General features: G+C 42.3%; 1 protein-coding gene across 1 annotated transcript in view; it reads left to right on the forward strand.

The window, feature by feature from the left end:
* The first annotated feature begins 4,338 nt into the window (after positions 1-4,338).
* Positions 4,339-15,741, forward strand: part of ME2 (malic enzyme 2) — a 46,489-nt gene continuing 35,086 nt past the window's right edge. Inside the window, exon 1 of the mRNA XM_045850308.1 lies at positions 4,339-4,813. The gene's annotated coding sequence lies outside the window, so the exon portion shown is untranslated. The remainder of the gene's footprint in view (positions 4,814-15,741) is intronic.

Genomic DNA, 15,741 nt, shown 5'->3' on the forward strand with positions numbered 1-15,741 from the left:
CTAGGAAAATTCCTTGGCAAGTGGAGGGAGGAAACAGACAGGTGGCTGATTCAAACTGGCCCCATCCAGCACGCTGTGTCACCTGCCTCTTCTCTCGTGCAAGACCCCCTCCCTTAAGCATTAAGACAAAGGACCTAGTGTACATTCTCCCTGGAACACACCTAGCCCCTGCTACAACCCCCCCGCCCCCACCCCCTGTGCGTATCTTTGCTTTTCTTTCTCCTAAGCTCTAACAGTTCCTAGACTTAAAGCCAGGGGAGCGGCTCATCCTGGGCCAACCCCTAGAACCTATCTCCATGGGCCCTCCTGTTGCCTCTGTAAGTTGTTTCCTGAGTTCACGCAGCCCAGCTGACTCATGGCTTCTGCCTCTGTGACCTTCTTTTTAAAGAGCCGAGGCAGCATGCCTAAGCTCAACTCTTCCTCAGGTCTCTAAAAGGCCAAGACAGCTCTCCAAGCAGCCCACTCAAATACTCTCTTTGAGTGTACTTTTGCTTTTCTTGCTACATAAACTTCCTCTTGCGCTAGAGTTCTTGGCTCTAAATTCTTTCTTTGCCAAACTCTTGAACCAAAGTCCAACATTGCTGCTAACGATGCCAATGCTGATGTTCCTTGAGTCTTCTCTTAAAGATAAGAGTCTTCTCTTATCGATAACGATGGAGCCAGAACTAAGATTTAAAATGACCAACACCGCCTTGGCTGGTGTGGCTCGGTGGTTGGGTGCTGTTCGCCTTAACTCTTTCCAGGTTACCTAAAAGTCCTGCAGAAAAATCAAGTGTGGTATACAGTAAGATCTACAAATACCAAAGTGTTAGTTTCCCCTGGGGAGTCAATGTTCTACTGTTAACAAATCTATGAAATTAACTTCTTTGTTCTTCACAAAAATTTCTAGAACTTTCCTTAAAATACTTGCCAATGAAGACATGGCTTATTGTGGTATTAGTTTACACTGTTAGATAGCCTGAAAAGTTATATTTATTTTAATTATATAAGGAATTGTTAGTACTTTTTGGATGTAATTATCATTATTAGCGCTTCATTGTATTTCGGGAAGAACGAAAACATTATTGTTTCTTAATGATAGTACTAACCTACACCAGATGCCTTTATGTGTCACTTGCACATGAGGCTGACAGGAAGTTTGCTTCTGCAGCTCAGCACAAATGCCCTTAGATATACTGTTTCCTTTCTCCTGTATTTTTAAAGAGTTTGCATTTTTAACGACCCTAACTTATTGGAGGGCAATTCCCAGCGGCGCAGTCAGCATGCATTATTGATGTTTTCTATTCTCAGGCAGATGGAGTTGTATAAATCTAAGCATGCGATTAGCACAACCTCTCTGCTTTTGCTATAGATGATGTGTGGGCCTCAAGCCAGTGATCCTACTTACTCATGGGCACTCTCATTAGAAAGAGAATGACCTCCCACAATTCTCTGAAGCTCAATAATATGGACTTTCCTTAAGGAAACATTGTGGTGTTTGGATGGTATAAAGCTGCTCTATTTTCATGGCAACTGATATGAAAGTTTTTCCAAGTATCTTCCTTTGAGTTCGAGAAAGGTGCGTGAACGTGTGCCCATCGGAGCTAACTGGCATACACATCACTTTAAACTCTGCTCATTGAAGAGTTTTACAGGGAAGTCACGTGGCCAGGTGTGCGCCAGCAGCACTCCATTCAAGGATCCTCCCACTTCACAGGTGAGCCAGCCAAAATGTAGACAAAACCTGAGATGGCAGCCTCAACTCTCAACAGTGCAGGACTCACACAAACTGATCCATACTGACATCCTTCCCCAGAGCTCCCAGCATTAGTCAGTAAAGTAATTAGTTAAGGGGGAACGGGTGGGTAAAAAGAGGCACAAGGAATTTTTTGTATCTCCCTCTGGGCAATGACTACACAGGTGTGTGCGTATGTAAAATATCATCAAGCTGAATGAGGTACTTTGCACATCTCTCTGCATGAATTCATCCATCCCAATCCATTTATAAAATAAACTGTTTGCATTGTGCATTGCTAGTGTTTTTGTTGTTGTTTTGTTTGTTTGGGTTTTTTTTTTTTTTTTCAGTAAATGGCCCTGAAACAGTTGTAGATCCAATGACTTCCTTATAGGCTTCTCCCTTAATGCCCTCCTTTGGACCAGCTCAGAAAAAGGGGGACCATTCCTGGCTGCCCAGAATGCATAATAGCTCCCCAGGCCAGGCAGACAATACAAACAATGCTGAGCCAGAAAGAAGACCCAAGCTCTTCCTGAAAGGATGAACTACATGGAAGGGATCATGTAAAACAAGGTATCAAGGTCAAATCACCAGAAAACTGGGGTGGGGGGAGAAAGAGGCATCAGGTTTGGTCACTGAACCAATCAGACCGACCACCAAAGTGACTAAGAATAAAGTGAATGGGGTGGATCAGCCAAATAGCAGCATCTGCCCCTTTGACATTAACAGATACTTCATTTAAGGAATGAATTGACCTCAATTTCACCAAAATAAATCCCATCCACCATAGCTCTCTACAACCCTTCAAGCTGGAATTATTCTAATGTAGGATAAACTGTCTTTCAAAGGCAAAATACTTTTACCTCTATTAATGATGCATTTATAGTGTAGTATTTGAAGTCTCCTTCACTCAGCCTGCTGCATCTTGACAATTTCTAGCCTGCAAGGTTATTGTAGGTCACGCTTATTTATAGTCCCTCTTTTACTGCAGTGGTTATAGCGGCCATACCTATCATTTATCATCTAATTACAGTGTTCACCAACATGCCCTGCCCTTCCATTCTCAGGCCAGCACTGTTGCTTCAGATTTTACATAATTGTCAAAGTGTTTAGGAGGGGGCAATTCCCTTTTCTCTACCTCCACTTGATTTTATCTTATATTTTCATCACTTTCAATTTTCTTATTCCATTTACTTTACCTCTCTTTTATCCTTTACATGTTCATATTTAAATTATCATCACCATACATTAAGAGTATACAAACTTGGTTAAAGAATTTTCGGTGATAATATTTTTCTGAAAAAAAAAAAAAAAAAAAGCAAAGAAATAGCCTCCAATATCATAACCGTGGGTGGGTATAAATGTATTATATTGGGTTGGCCAAAAAGTCTGTTCAGTTTTGTCCATAAAATGAAAGACACATTTTTCGCCCTGGCTGGTGTGGCTCCGTGGATTGATTGCCAGGTTGCAAACCAAAGGGTCACTGGTTTGACTCCCAGTCAGGGCACACACCTGGGTTACAGGCTATGTTCCCAGTGGGGGATGTGTGAGAGGCAACCACACACCGATGTTTCTCTCCCTCTCTTTCTCCTTCCCTTCCCCCCTCTCTAAAAATAAATAAATAAAATATTTTTTTAAAGTTTTCATTTTCACCAGTAACTTTATTGATCTGGATATTTTGAGTGTGTTGGCTAACTCCCACTATTGGCTTCTAGTGGGTGGAGGCCAGGGGTGCTGCTAAACATCTTCCACACATAAGACAGCCCCACAGCAAAGAATTACTTGGCCAAAATGTCAATGGTACCAAGAAACTTCACAAACCACTTTTGACACATTTGATCAGTTACAGCACAGTCTCCATACACCGCACAAATCTTTCTGTGTTTCCATTACATTTTTACCTTTCTTGAAATACTCAAGCATAATACACCAATGATGTCGCATTTCTTCCATCTTAAATATTAGAATGGCTGCACAAAAGTCCACCAATTTTGATATTTTTTAAATGCGCGCAGATATAACAGCTGTCACAATATAATCTAACAAAATTGTTTCAGATGAAGTTAATGACAACTAAGCACTACTAGACCATCATCCAGAAAACACTAAACAAACTTTTTTCAACCAAATGTTGTTACGGTCCCTGCTTCTTTGAAGATGACAATTTAGTGTTCTATTGCTTCCCTGAGAGAGACCACTGAATGCCTATTCATGGTGGCTGTGATGGTAGGGATCATTAGTGAATTCCCTGCCGGCCATTAACTGTGCCAGCAACAGTGGAGGTTGGCGAAGGATTATGCAGAAGAGCAATCCTAGACACAAAAATAGCTCAGGAGCAGAAAGCGTTCCTAAAGGGCGGAAGCCTCGCATTTCCGGGGTCCTCCCTCTTCTGCCTCTCCATTCTCTGACCTTATCCAGCTGCTAAATCTGTCCGCCATCCTCTCCCAACCTCTACTGGCTGTCCAGGATGGTCCCAAACTCCCAGCCCTACTCCCGCTGGGCTGGGAGACTGGTACCCGCCACCGCCTTCTCTCCCGCCCCACCCGCGCCTGCGCAGAACTTCTCGCGCGAATGTGCAGCCATCACCAGCGACAACCCCTCCAGTCCCAGGGAGGCGAGGTCCGCTGTAAGCCAACTCTGGTTCTACATGACCCCTCTCACATTCCTGGGGATCGCGTACACAGGGGAGCGTGTTGGCCCTGCAAACAGTAACTTGAACGATCCGGACGGAAGAAAGGTCTGCGATTCAGGACTAGAACACGCGGGCTGGAAGCTCAGAGGTGGAGCCCCGCCCCTCAGGGCCAACTTCCTGCCTCCGTATTGGCTCGCGTGCCCGTCAGTCTCCGCCCCTGGGTCCTGCCGGGTTTCCTCGCGACCCCTCTGCCCTCGGATCCCACCCTCTCACTACGTTGCTTTACTGCCAGCGTCGCTGGCGACTAGCTAGCTGCTCCTGCTAGTCCGATCCTGAGCTGGCGCTGGCTCCGAGAAGCTCCAACAAGGGGAGGGCCGGGCCGGACGAGAGCTGATCATTGCCTGGTAGAACGGCAGGTCCTCGGCTTCTTTGCCAGCAGCACCACCTGTCGCGGAGTGAGACCTGGGGTAAGGCTCCTTGCAGCGGGGCCCGAACGGGAGCCCTGGAAAGAGAGCGGGAGTCGGCCTTCTGCCACTTGGCCCCGGGCACCGAGCGCAGACCTGCTGCGGGAGTCCGCGCGTGCGGCCGGGCAGCTCCTCGCTTGATGGATGCGGCAACGGAGTGAAGGGAAGGGGCTCACTGAGGGTGGGGAGCTGGACACGTCGTGGAACCCCATTTCGACCGTTCGAGGCTCTACCCCGGCGACCGGTTTGGGGCGCGACTTCTCCGTTTGTCCTCTCGCTTGTCCCAGGGCAACCCCTTTCCAGTCCCGTATGGAGGCCCTGTGGCCTCCGAAATGCGAGCACCTCTTCTTTCCCCCTTTTCCCTCCCCTTTACAGACTGATTTTGTGGCTCCAAACCCCTTTGGCAAACAGATCTCCTTTTCTGCAGGGATGAATTGATCATGAGAGGCATTTGGTGTGTTTGTGTTCATTCTCGCTTAAAAGAAGTTTGTTGCAGGCTAGAAAGTTCTAAGATGGGAACGGTTCTGCCCTTTCATATGAAATGGCATCTGTGGACCAGGATTGGCAGGTGTTTGACGCTGATGGTAACCGTGCATCTCTGCTTGTGTGTTGTCGCACTCGAGGTCTTGAATTTGACTTTTTTTTCTTGGTTCCGAATATAATTCTAGAAAATATGTATTGCTCTTTGATGAGAAGCTTATTAAAATATTAAATCTCAGCAGAAGTGCCTTCTTATGGAAATTATTTCATGTCTGATTTATACCTTTCTAATACTTGGGACAGTCACTTTTAAGCAGAGAATTTAACAGCATTGTTACTTCTAGTGTTGCAGTTGATGATGATAACAATTAGAAGCGCATATTGTTAATTATGGGCCGGGTACTGTTCAATGCATAAATTGTCTCCAAGTTATGCTTGGAGATAGTACTGTTATTCTATCCAGTTTACAAATGAAGAAACTAAAGCTTAGAAAGGTTAAGTGACTTGTCCAAGATCACAGGTTTTAAATGGCAAAGCCTGCATTCAGACCCAGCCCCCTCTTAACCCCATAAAGCTAACAGCAATGTTGTACTCATAAGTTTTGCTCTTTAGTTGCCAAGCGTTCTGGAAGTTAGAGAAAACATTCATATATATATATATGGTTTCATATACACACACACATACACACACACTAGTTATAGTAGTTACACAAAAGGTAGATAAACATTATTTATTGTGTAACTACTTGAGTTTCATGTTGCTATGTTACATGGTTTTCAGGAATACATAAAGAAAACAGTTTAACTATATTTTCTAATACTGGACATTTAAAAATCAGTGAGCTTTGATTTGTGACCTGTATCTGACAGTTTTCTGGTAGTCAAAGACTTCGGAGTTAGACTTAAAGACCAGAAATGCTGATAGAACCTTTGTCATGAGTTAGTAGGAAATGTTGGGCTATGCTTTCATAGAAGTTCTTCATTCTTTTGAGAATTAAAACATACTTTGCTCAATAGTTATTCCTGAGAAAGAACTGCTTATGGATTTCACCCATAGAAGGTGTTTATGTATAATGTCTTTGTTTAAATATTTGTTATGAAAGCACATTAACATTCATAAAGGAAAATGTCATTTATTATTTGAGAATTTTTTTTGTAAATTAACTCTTATTATATAAACTAAAATCAACTCTATGTTGGTGAATTTCAGAAAAACTTAACAGCCATAGTTTAAAACATAATTAACACTAAAACCTATAGTTTGTTTACTAAGGATCAGTGTTGGAGGAATAAATTGATACTAAATACAAAAATTACATTTGATTTTATAAAAGGTAACTTTTTAATTTGAAAGTCACTATTTTGATTATATGACTGTATATCATACCTCCTTTCATCAATATGTACAGATTTCAAAAGTAATGAAAAACATCGATATTGTTTAGGATGACATTTGATGGTGCCTGGATCGGTATGTCATCCAAATTTTCATTCTTGACTTACCGATTTAATTTGAAATAGTTTGAATAAATCCTCATAGCCTCCTAATAAGTATTTTGCATTAAAAGGTGTTAATGCAGAAAGTAACAGGCATTGAATGCACTTCTGACCACCTTAGTCTATTACTAATAACAATAGTGCTTAGATAACATTTATAGAGCACTTAGAGCATGCCTTGATAAGTATTTTACATATGTAATCTAGTTTAAATCCTAAAAAAGCCATAGTTAATCGGTTCTGTCATTTATCATCCTCAAATGAGCGATGAGATTGTGACTGACTCTGATTTACTCAAGCTCACCGAGCTAGCAGTGGCAAAGCCAGGGTTTAAATAGATCAGTCTGATTCCATAGCTTGCTTTTAATGATTGTGCTAAACTGCCTGGATATGGATTTTATTGAATGCATCTTCAAGTCAAGTGGTCAGGCTTCCTATCATGATGACAAAGCTGTAAGCAGGGGTGTCCAACCTACAGCCCACAGGCCGTGTGCAGCCCAGGATGGCTGTGAATGCAGCCAACACAAAATCGTAAATTTACTTAAAAACATTATGAGATTTTTTTGTGACTATGTGTCGCAATGTATTTAATATGTGGCCCAAGACAACTCTTGTTCTTCCAGTGTGGCCCAGGGGCACCAGAAATATGGACACCCCTGCAAGGCTTGAGGCTTTATATGTATCATCGGCACTACACACCAACTCTGCAAAAGAGTTTCCCCTCTCCTGTTTTATTGATGAGAAAAATGAAACTTCTGAGTCAGTAGTGCCCAGACTTTTGGACTTCATGGGCAAGTTAAAAGAAAAAAGTCTGTGTATAGGGAGCTGTTGTGACCAGACATAAGACTACTAACTTAATTCTATTAAAATTTTTAAAACAACTAACAATTTATCACCCCCATCGTTTTGTAAAAGAAGGGACATTTTTACCACCCAAAAAAGTAGGAACATCATAATTACAACATGAAAACAAAGGCATATTTAGTCTTATGAAAAACTATATTCTATTGTCCTAGCTTTTCTCATTTGGTCACAGACCAGTAAAACACGTATTCCAGATGCACACCAATTCAGAAAGTGTTTGGGAATGCCTGGGTGGCACCGCTGATTCCAGACTGGCAATTACCTGAGTGCAGATTCAAATTCAGGTCTTTCTGACTGCAGAGTTTGTGCTCATTGGAACAGTTCATGACCTCTCTCTAAGTTGGCTTTCCAGTGCATTGACCTTCTTCCTTCACCCTCAGGTAGGGGGCAGGGAGATAGCCTCCCGCAGACAGTGGCCTAGCAGAGTCAGTCCCAGTCCCATTCATAAACAGCACCTGGAGAGTAAGTTCTGCTGCTTCCCAGGGCAAGGCACCCGGAGTCACTACAGGTGGGGGGAGAAACTACAGGTATGTCTCAACATCCAACACATGCTCAAGGAAGCAGCTAGACTTTACTTACTTATTCAAAATTAGAAGCCCCGCCTTCTTTTGTTTCTTGTGCTTACATCATTTATTTTCACAGTTCTTTTTACATCATATATCTGTATAACATAAGGAATTAGGTGTAGTTTCCTGCCTCCCCCCCCCGCCGCCCCATTTTATCTTTTATCTTATTCCTCTATCTAGTCTTAAGCCTGTCTGTCTCAGTTGTTGGTTCTGATTTTGGCAGGGATTGGCTTTTGCCTTAAGTTATTTGTTTTTGGTTATGCCTGCTTGTTTTAAAGACACATAAAATTACAGTTGACCCTGCCGTGGCTGGGTGGATCAGTTGGAGCGTCGTCCCGTACACCAAAAAGGTGCCAAGTTCGATTCCTGGTGAGGGCACATGCCTAGATGGTGGGTTCGATCCCTGGTCATAGTGCTTATGAGAGGCAACCGATAGGTAGATATTTCTCTCACCTTGATGCCTGTCTGTCTCTCTCTCCTCCCTCCCTCTCTCTTCCTTCCTCTGTAAAAATCAGTGAACATGTCCTCTGGTGAGGATAAAAAGTAATAATAAGTTTTTAAAATTATAGTTGATTCTTGAATGACTTGGGGGGGTGGACCACCCACACAGCTGAGTATCCATGTGTAACTTAAACTTCACAGAAGCAGGTTTTCAACCACAAGTCAAAAATAACAGTTGACCCTTGCTTGAACAACTCAGGTTTCAACCATGTGGGTCCAGTTATAAAAGCCATCATGGATTTAGATAAGTTTGTTCAAGCATCATCTGTACTTTTATATGTTATTTTGCTTTCTATCACTTACTAATAAAGTAATAATTTGAACGATATAACAGTGCTCTTTGCCTTTAATTCTGTTACTTTTTTGCATATATTCTTTCATTCTATCATTACAGTTATGAGGTAGATTTGACAGGTAGGGTTATCTTTATTTTACAGGCTAAATTCAGTATTCGATAGAAACAAAATTTTAAGCAGAGCTGAAAATGGAAGATTTCATATCTCAGAATGGTGATTTAATTTACTTAAATTCTCCCTACCCACCACATATGGGTGTTTTCCCCACATCTAATAACTCTTTAGTTCTCAGCAGACACTGGCAGGGTGTGCTACAATTTAACTTAATTCCAACACTTTCTATCTGGAGATAGCTTCAGATTCTACAGGTTAAGAGCTCAGTCTCCACAGATTCCCTCACTTCAGATGCCAATCGCAAGTCCCTGCTCGCGGTCGATGCTTCCAGCCCACCAGCTCTGAGTCAGGGCTTCCCACCGCACCCTCCTCAGCTGGGGTAATTTGCTAACATGGCTTCCAGAATGCAGGGATACACTTTACTTATGGTACCAGTTTATTCTAAAAGAACAACTGTTAATCTAAAACTAAAAGGCCATTTTAAAATAGCCCCTAGAATTATAAATGAAAACATTATATCAGGACATTTTGGATTTTCAGAAATTATATGTAATTTCTGAAAGATTTATTGTAATAACAGTAATTTCCCCTTAGGGAGAGGGGGAGAGAGATCTCTTTTGAAATGGGGCAGGAGTTAAGAAAAAGACTAATTTTTGAATTTGTTGAACATATAAAAGTTTTAGGAAACTTGATCAAGTAGCATCATAGGTTACTGTGAAACAGTACTTAATTATCATGATGACAAAGACCTCACTGGCAAATATAGAAAGTTAAATAGTTGTAAGCAGTTTTACTCTTTTGATTTAAGACTTGGTTTACCTAAGCAATCAAAGATTTGATGATAAAAGCACGGGAAATCATTTTTATAAAACAAAATTTTTGCTTTCTCTTTTTAGTCTCTTATTAATAGCATATCAGTTGTACAGGAAAACTTTGTCCTTTTTAGCAGATGAAATAATATTGAGGTTTGATTTTATGTGTTATAAAATAGTAGGTCAGAGTCCTGAGGGGTCTCCTGCAGTGGCCAAGCTGATGGCAGGAGGAGGTTCTCAACACTGAGCGTGGGAAAACCTAGCAAGATGATTGATAGACCCCCTCTGCCTCGCCAGATTACCAGATGGGGGTGGAACCGGGGGAGGCAGGCACAGGCACCATAGAAGTGAAAATGGTGTGGAGGGGCAGGAGGGAAAGAGAAGCATCATTTGGTTGCCTCCTGTACCCACCCCAACTGGGAATTAAACCCACAACCTTTTTGGTGAACAGGATGACATTCCAGCCAAGCTGAGCCACGCAACCAGGGCGACTCGACTAGCAAAAATTCCTAGTATTTTTAATTGGCGATTCAATATAGAAATTTTTAACTCTCAAAAGTCTCCATTTCTTTTGAAAAGTAAGTAATTATAAACTGTTATATCAGAATTTTTTTAGATTGGCAAGTTAATACATTTCAGAACCTCTAGAAACATGGGTTCTTTTACTGCAAATATGTTTCATAATTTTCAGAAACATGTTCCCTTTTTAATAGTCCAGGCTTTCAATCCAAATTTATCTTTTAGATTGTCTAAGAAGCCAAACAGTAGGTAGACTTTATTGCGCAATTAATGTTTCAGGACTTTATTTTATTTGGAAATGATCTAAATATTCAGTAAATTTCCATTGTTCAATTTAGCCAGTAAACTTGAAAGTTTCAAGTCACCAAAAAATTCTAGGAAACTAGTTCTGAGCAGCAACATTTATTTGAGATCCAGAAGAAATACAGCTGCATTACCAAGGCTTTGACTGAAACGGTATCGCAGGTAAAATCTGGTGGCCAGTCATTGACTTTAAGAGTTCACTGAGATTCCTTATGAAAGGATCCAGAAAGCAGTCTCAGGAAGAGATTACTGTATTTTGCTGTGTATAATGTTTACTTTTTTGCCCAAATTTTTGAAAGAAAAATAAGGATGCATATTATATGTGGGTATAATGATTACATGCCATGGGTATAATAATCCTGTGTATAATGGGCACAAAACCTTGGGTGCGCATTGTACACAGGAGTGCAATATACACGGCAAAATACAGTATATGGTCAATCACTATTTTTGCTGCACTTATATTAACTATTTAAGCCAAGTTTAATGCACGCAAATTAGTTTTATTGTGATTATCATTGCTAAAAAATGGGGGTGCTTGTAGAAAGAAAAATTATGTTTGCACCTTTGTAGATACTAGTTTCTAATCGCGTTGATTATCTTTGAGGTTTTGTTATATACCTGCAAACTGGGCTGTATCCTGAATTCTCCTGGTTTCATCTGGCTGTGATGTGGCTCCAAAGTGCACTCCAGAGAGCGGGAGCTACTCTGCTCCTAGTAACCATCCTGGCACTCTGCATTCCTGCAAAGGCTTTACTGCATGTTCTCAGAGGCTCACCACCAAGCAGGTGATCTTCCTAAGACTGTAGCATCAGAAAAGGATTGAAGAGAATGACTGACTTAAAAATCATGAACCTGAAGTCATGAGCGTGACCCTGGATGTGAAACTCATTTTCACTGGGGGCCACATCAGCCTCGAGGTTGCCTTTAAAGAGCCCAATGTAATTTTAGGGCTGTATAGGCGCTGCTGCCAGGTAGAAACAAGGTATCAGGCTGGATAAAACAAGGTGGAGGTCCGGATTCGGCCTGCGGGCCTTGTGTTTGCCACCCGTGCTAGAGAATCAGCAAAAAAAGAAAAGAACACACACACACACAAAGAACCAGTAAAAGCTTTGAGAACTCTCAGAGTGGTCACTGAGAGTGGGGCAAGTGCCTTACATTTTTTAAAAATATATTTTATTGATTATGCTATTACACTTGTCCCATCTTCCCTTCATTCCCCTCTGCCCTGCACAGCCCCCCCACCCACATTTCTCCCCTTTAGTTCATGTCCATGGGTTGTACATATAAGTTCTTTGGCTTCTACATTTCCTGTACTATTCGTAGCCCCTGCTTTCTATTTTCTACCTATCATGTATGTTACTTATTCTCTGTACCTTTTCCTCCTCTCTCCCCAATCCATTCCCCTGTTATTAACCTCCATGTGATCTCCATTTCTGTGGTCCCTTTCCTGTTCTATTTGTTTGATTAGTTTGGTTTTGTTTTTGTTTTAGGTGTGGTTGTTAATGATTGTGAGTTTGTTGTCATTTTACTGTTCATATTTTTTATCTTCTTTTTCTTAGATAAATCCCTTTAACATTTCATATAATAAGGGCTTGGTGATGATGAACTCCTTTAACTTGACCTTATCTGAGAAGCACTTTATCTGCCCTTCCATTCTAAATGAGAGCTTTGCTGGATAGAGCAATCTTGGATGGAGGTCCTTGCTTTTCATGACTTGGAATACTTCTTTCCAGCCCCTTCTTGCCTGCAAGATTTCTTTTGAGAAATCAGCTGACAGTCTGATGGGAACTCCTTTGTAGGTAACTGTCCCCTGATTCTCTCCTTCATTTTCATCTTGGCTAATGTAATTATGATGTGCCTTGGTGTGTTCCTCCATGGGTCCAACTTCTTTGGGACTCTCTGAGCTTCCTGGACTTCCTGGAAGTCTATTTCCTTTGCCAGATTGGGGAAGTTCTCCTTTATTATTTGTTCAAATAACTTTTCCACTTGTTGCTCTTCCTCTTCTCCTTCTGGTACCCCTATAATTTGGATGTTGGTACGTTTAAAGATATCCTGGAGGTCCCTAAGCCTCTCCTCATTTTTTTGAATTCTTGTTTCTTCATTCTTTTCTGATTGGATGTTTTTCCTTCCTTCTGGTCCACACTGTTGATCTGAGTCCCAGCTTCCTTCCCCTCACTGTTGGTTTCCTGTACATTTTCCTTTATTTCACTTAGCATAGCCTTCATTTTTTCATCTAATTTTCGACCAAATTCAGCCAGTTCTGTGAGCATCCTGATCACCAGTGCTTTGAACTGTGCATCTGATAGGTTGGCTATGTCTTTGTTGCTTAGTTGTATTTTTTCTGGAGCTTTGATCTGTTCTTCCATTTGAGCCATTTTTTTTTTTTTGGTCTTGTCTTGCCTGTTATGTATGAGGGGCAGAGCCTTAGGTGTTCACCAGGGTGGGGTAACCCAAGTAGCTGGGTTGTGACTCTGTATGTGGGGGCAGGGTCTGAGAGGGAACGATGGTGTTTGCTCTGCTTTCTGCGAGATTTCAGTCACTTCCCCCACTTCCCACAAGCAAGTTGGGCCCTTCTGGTGCTGATTCCCATGTGGGTGGGCTTGTGCATGTTCTAGGACCCTGTGGGTCTCTCCAATGAACTCTCCTGTGAGACTGGGAGTCTCTCCCGACACCTCAGCCCCCACAGGTGTTTTCAGTTGGTGGTTTGAGCCTTTATTTACCTGAGATGGGGCCCTGGGTTGTGTAGTCCGTCCCAGTTTTCCTTCCTGGTTTATCTGCACTCGAATGTGGGACTGCTGGGTCCGCAGTGCTGCCTTGCTGACCAGCTGCAGCCTTGTGCGCCCTGCTCCACCATCTGCCACCTCGCTGGGTCCGCCAGCCACCGCCCTGCCATGAGTCCTCTCTGCCCGGCTGCCTGGCTCCACCCCCCCTACCGGTCTGGATGAATGTGTCTTCTTTGACTCCTTGGTTGTCGGACTTCATACAGTTTAATTTTCTGTCAATTCTGGGTTTTTTTGTTTGTAAATTGTTGTTGTTTTTCTTTGGGTTGTTCGAGGAGCAAAGTGTGTCTACCTATGCCTCCATCTTGGCCAGAAATCTCCAAATGCCTTAAATTTTAATCACATTTCTCAGGCTGAGACTCTGATCAGAATGGGAGAAATTGTTAAAAAATACATAAACAAAGAGACCCTTACATAAGCAAAGTGACTCCATTCACTTGCCCCCAGGACAACAAACTAAGATTTAGTTGCAGTTTCAGTCTTTTCTGGGAACATGACCTCTAATTAGTCAATATGGCATTTCCCAATTCGCATTAGTGAGGTGGTCTGCATGGTAGACCTCCTGCCCTTTCCCCAAAGGAAGGTGACCTTGCCTAAAGTAATCCTTTCTTTTCTTATTTAGATTATATTTATTTATTTTTAGAGAGGGGTGGCGAGGGAAGAGGAGAGGGAGAGAAATACTCATGGGATAGAGAAACACCAATCAGTTGCCTGTTGTATGCGCCCCAACCTGAATGAACCCACGAAGAAGGCACGTGCCCTGAACTCGGAATTGAACCGGTGACCTTTCACTTTGAGGAACAGTGCCCAACCCGCTGAGCCACACCAGTCAGCGCCCTTTCTCTACCACTTCCTTGTCCCACCCGCTTTCTGCCTCAAACTCCCCCCACCCCCCACAGCTTTGTACACTCCTCAGAACCTTTCTGTTTGCTGGCTGAGATGCTGCCTGATTATTGAAGCAATTACTGAAGCCATTCGGAATCTTCAGATTTACTCTGTTGAATTTTTGTTTTTTTAGCATGTCCTTCATGACATTAACATTTTTTGAAGAAAGGCAGTTATTTTGTGGTATGTCTCATGACTCTTTTATTGTTACTATTGAAATAATATTTGACAAACAACATTGTGTAAATATAAAGTGTGCTACCTGTTAATTTAATACATTTATATAATATGATTACAATTATAGCAATAATTAGTATCTCTGTCACATTGCATAAATACCATTTCATTTTAGTGGTTGGAATAATTAAGTTATAGTGTTTTTGCAAGTTTGATGATTGCAATACAGTATTGTTGTCTGTATTCACTGTACTGTGCATTAGCTCTCTGGTTTACTGCTTGTTGCAAGTTTCTACCCTTAAACCACATCTGACCTATTCCTTACCCCCCTGTCCCCATTTCTTGTGATTCTTTGTGTGCTTATGATTACTTGCTTTTGTGGCCATATTTGGGTATCACATTTACATGAAATATCCAGCATGGTTAAATCCATAAAGACAGAAAGAAGATTGGTGGTCACCGGTGCTGGGGGAGGGAGAAAAACTGTTTAATGGGTAGGGTGTGTGCTCCTGGGATGATGAAAATATTTTGGAACTACATAGAAGTGGCGGTTGTGGAACCGTGCATCCTGGGCTTTGTCGCCCTTCTATATGACCTGACAATTTGTGTTAAAGGAAACAGGTTTTTATTAACAGGGTTCCAACCTTCAGGGGGCTGAGAGCACTCCTGCTCAGAGCCCTTCTCTCCCACAAGACCCAGAACTTCCCCTTGCTTCTCAAAAGACTGCAAGCTGAAACCAGGCCCAGAAGTTCCCCATTTCCTAATCTGTCTTTAAGCTGGTCATGCAAACAGATCCTCATCCTCTCTGGCACGTGCACTTGTGGGTTTCAGAGCTGACATCCTCTCTCAGCAGCTCTCTTTCAGGACCTGGGTGTGCCGCTCCCAGTCTTCATGTAGTATTGCAAAAACCATGTGCCCTGCACAGTACCCCAGAGGCTGGGGCCCAGGGAGGCACGTGTCCCAGCGTGGGACCCTGCCTTCAGGGGTGGGCTCCCATCTATGCGGGGTCTGAGCTCCTGGGGGGCCCGGCGTCTGCCTGGTCTGCTCTGCTCCGACCTACCCCATTACAGTTGCACAGCCTTACAGATTTTCTAGATGCCTCTGAATTCTTCACTTCAAACTGGTTATTTTTATG

Source organism: Phyllostomus hastatus, unplaced genomic scaffold, assembly GCF_019186645.2.
Source record: "Phyllostomus hastatus isolate PE091 unplaced genomic scaffold, TTU_PhHast_1.1 phas_contig_80, whole genome shotgun sequence".
Taxonomy (NCBI): Eukaryota; Metazoa; Chordata; class Mammalia; order Chiroptera; family Phyllostomidae; genus Phyllostomus; species Phyllostomus hastatus.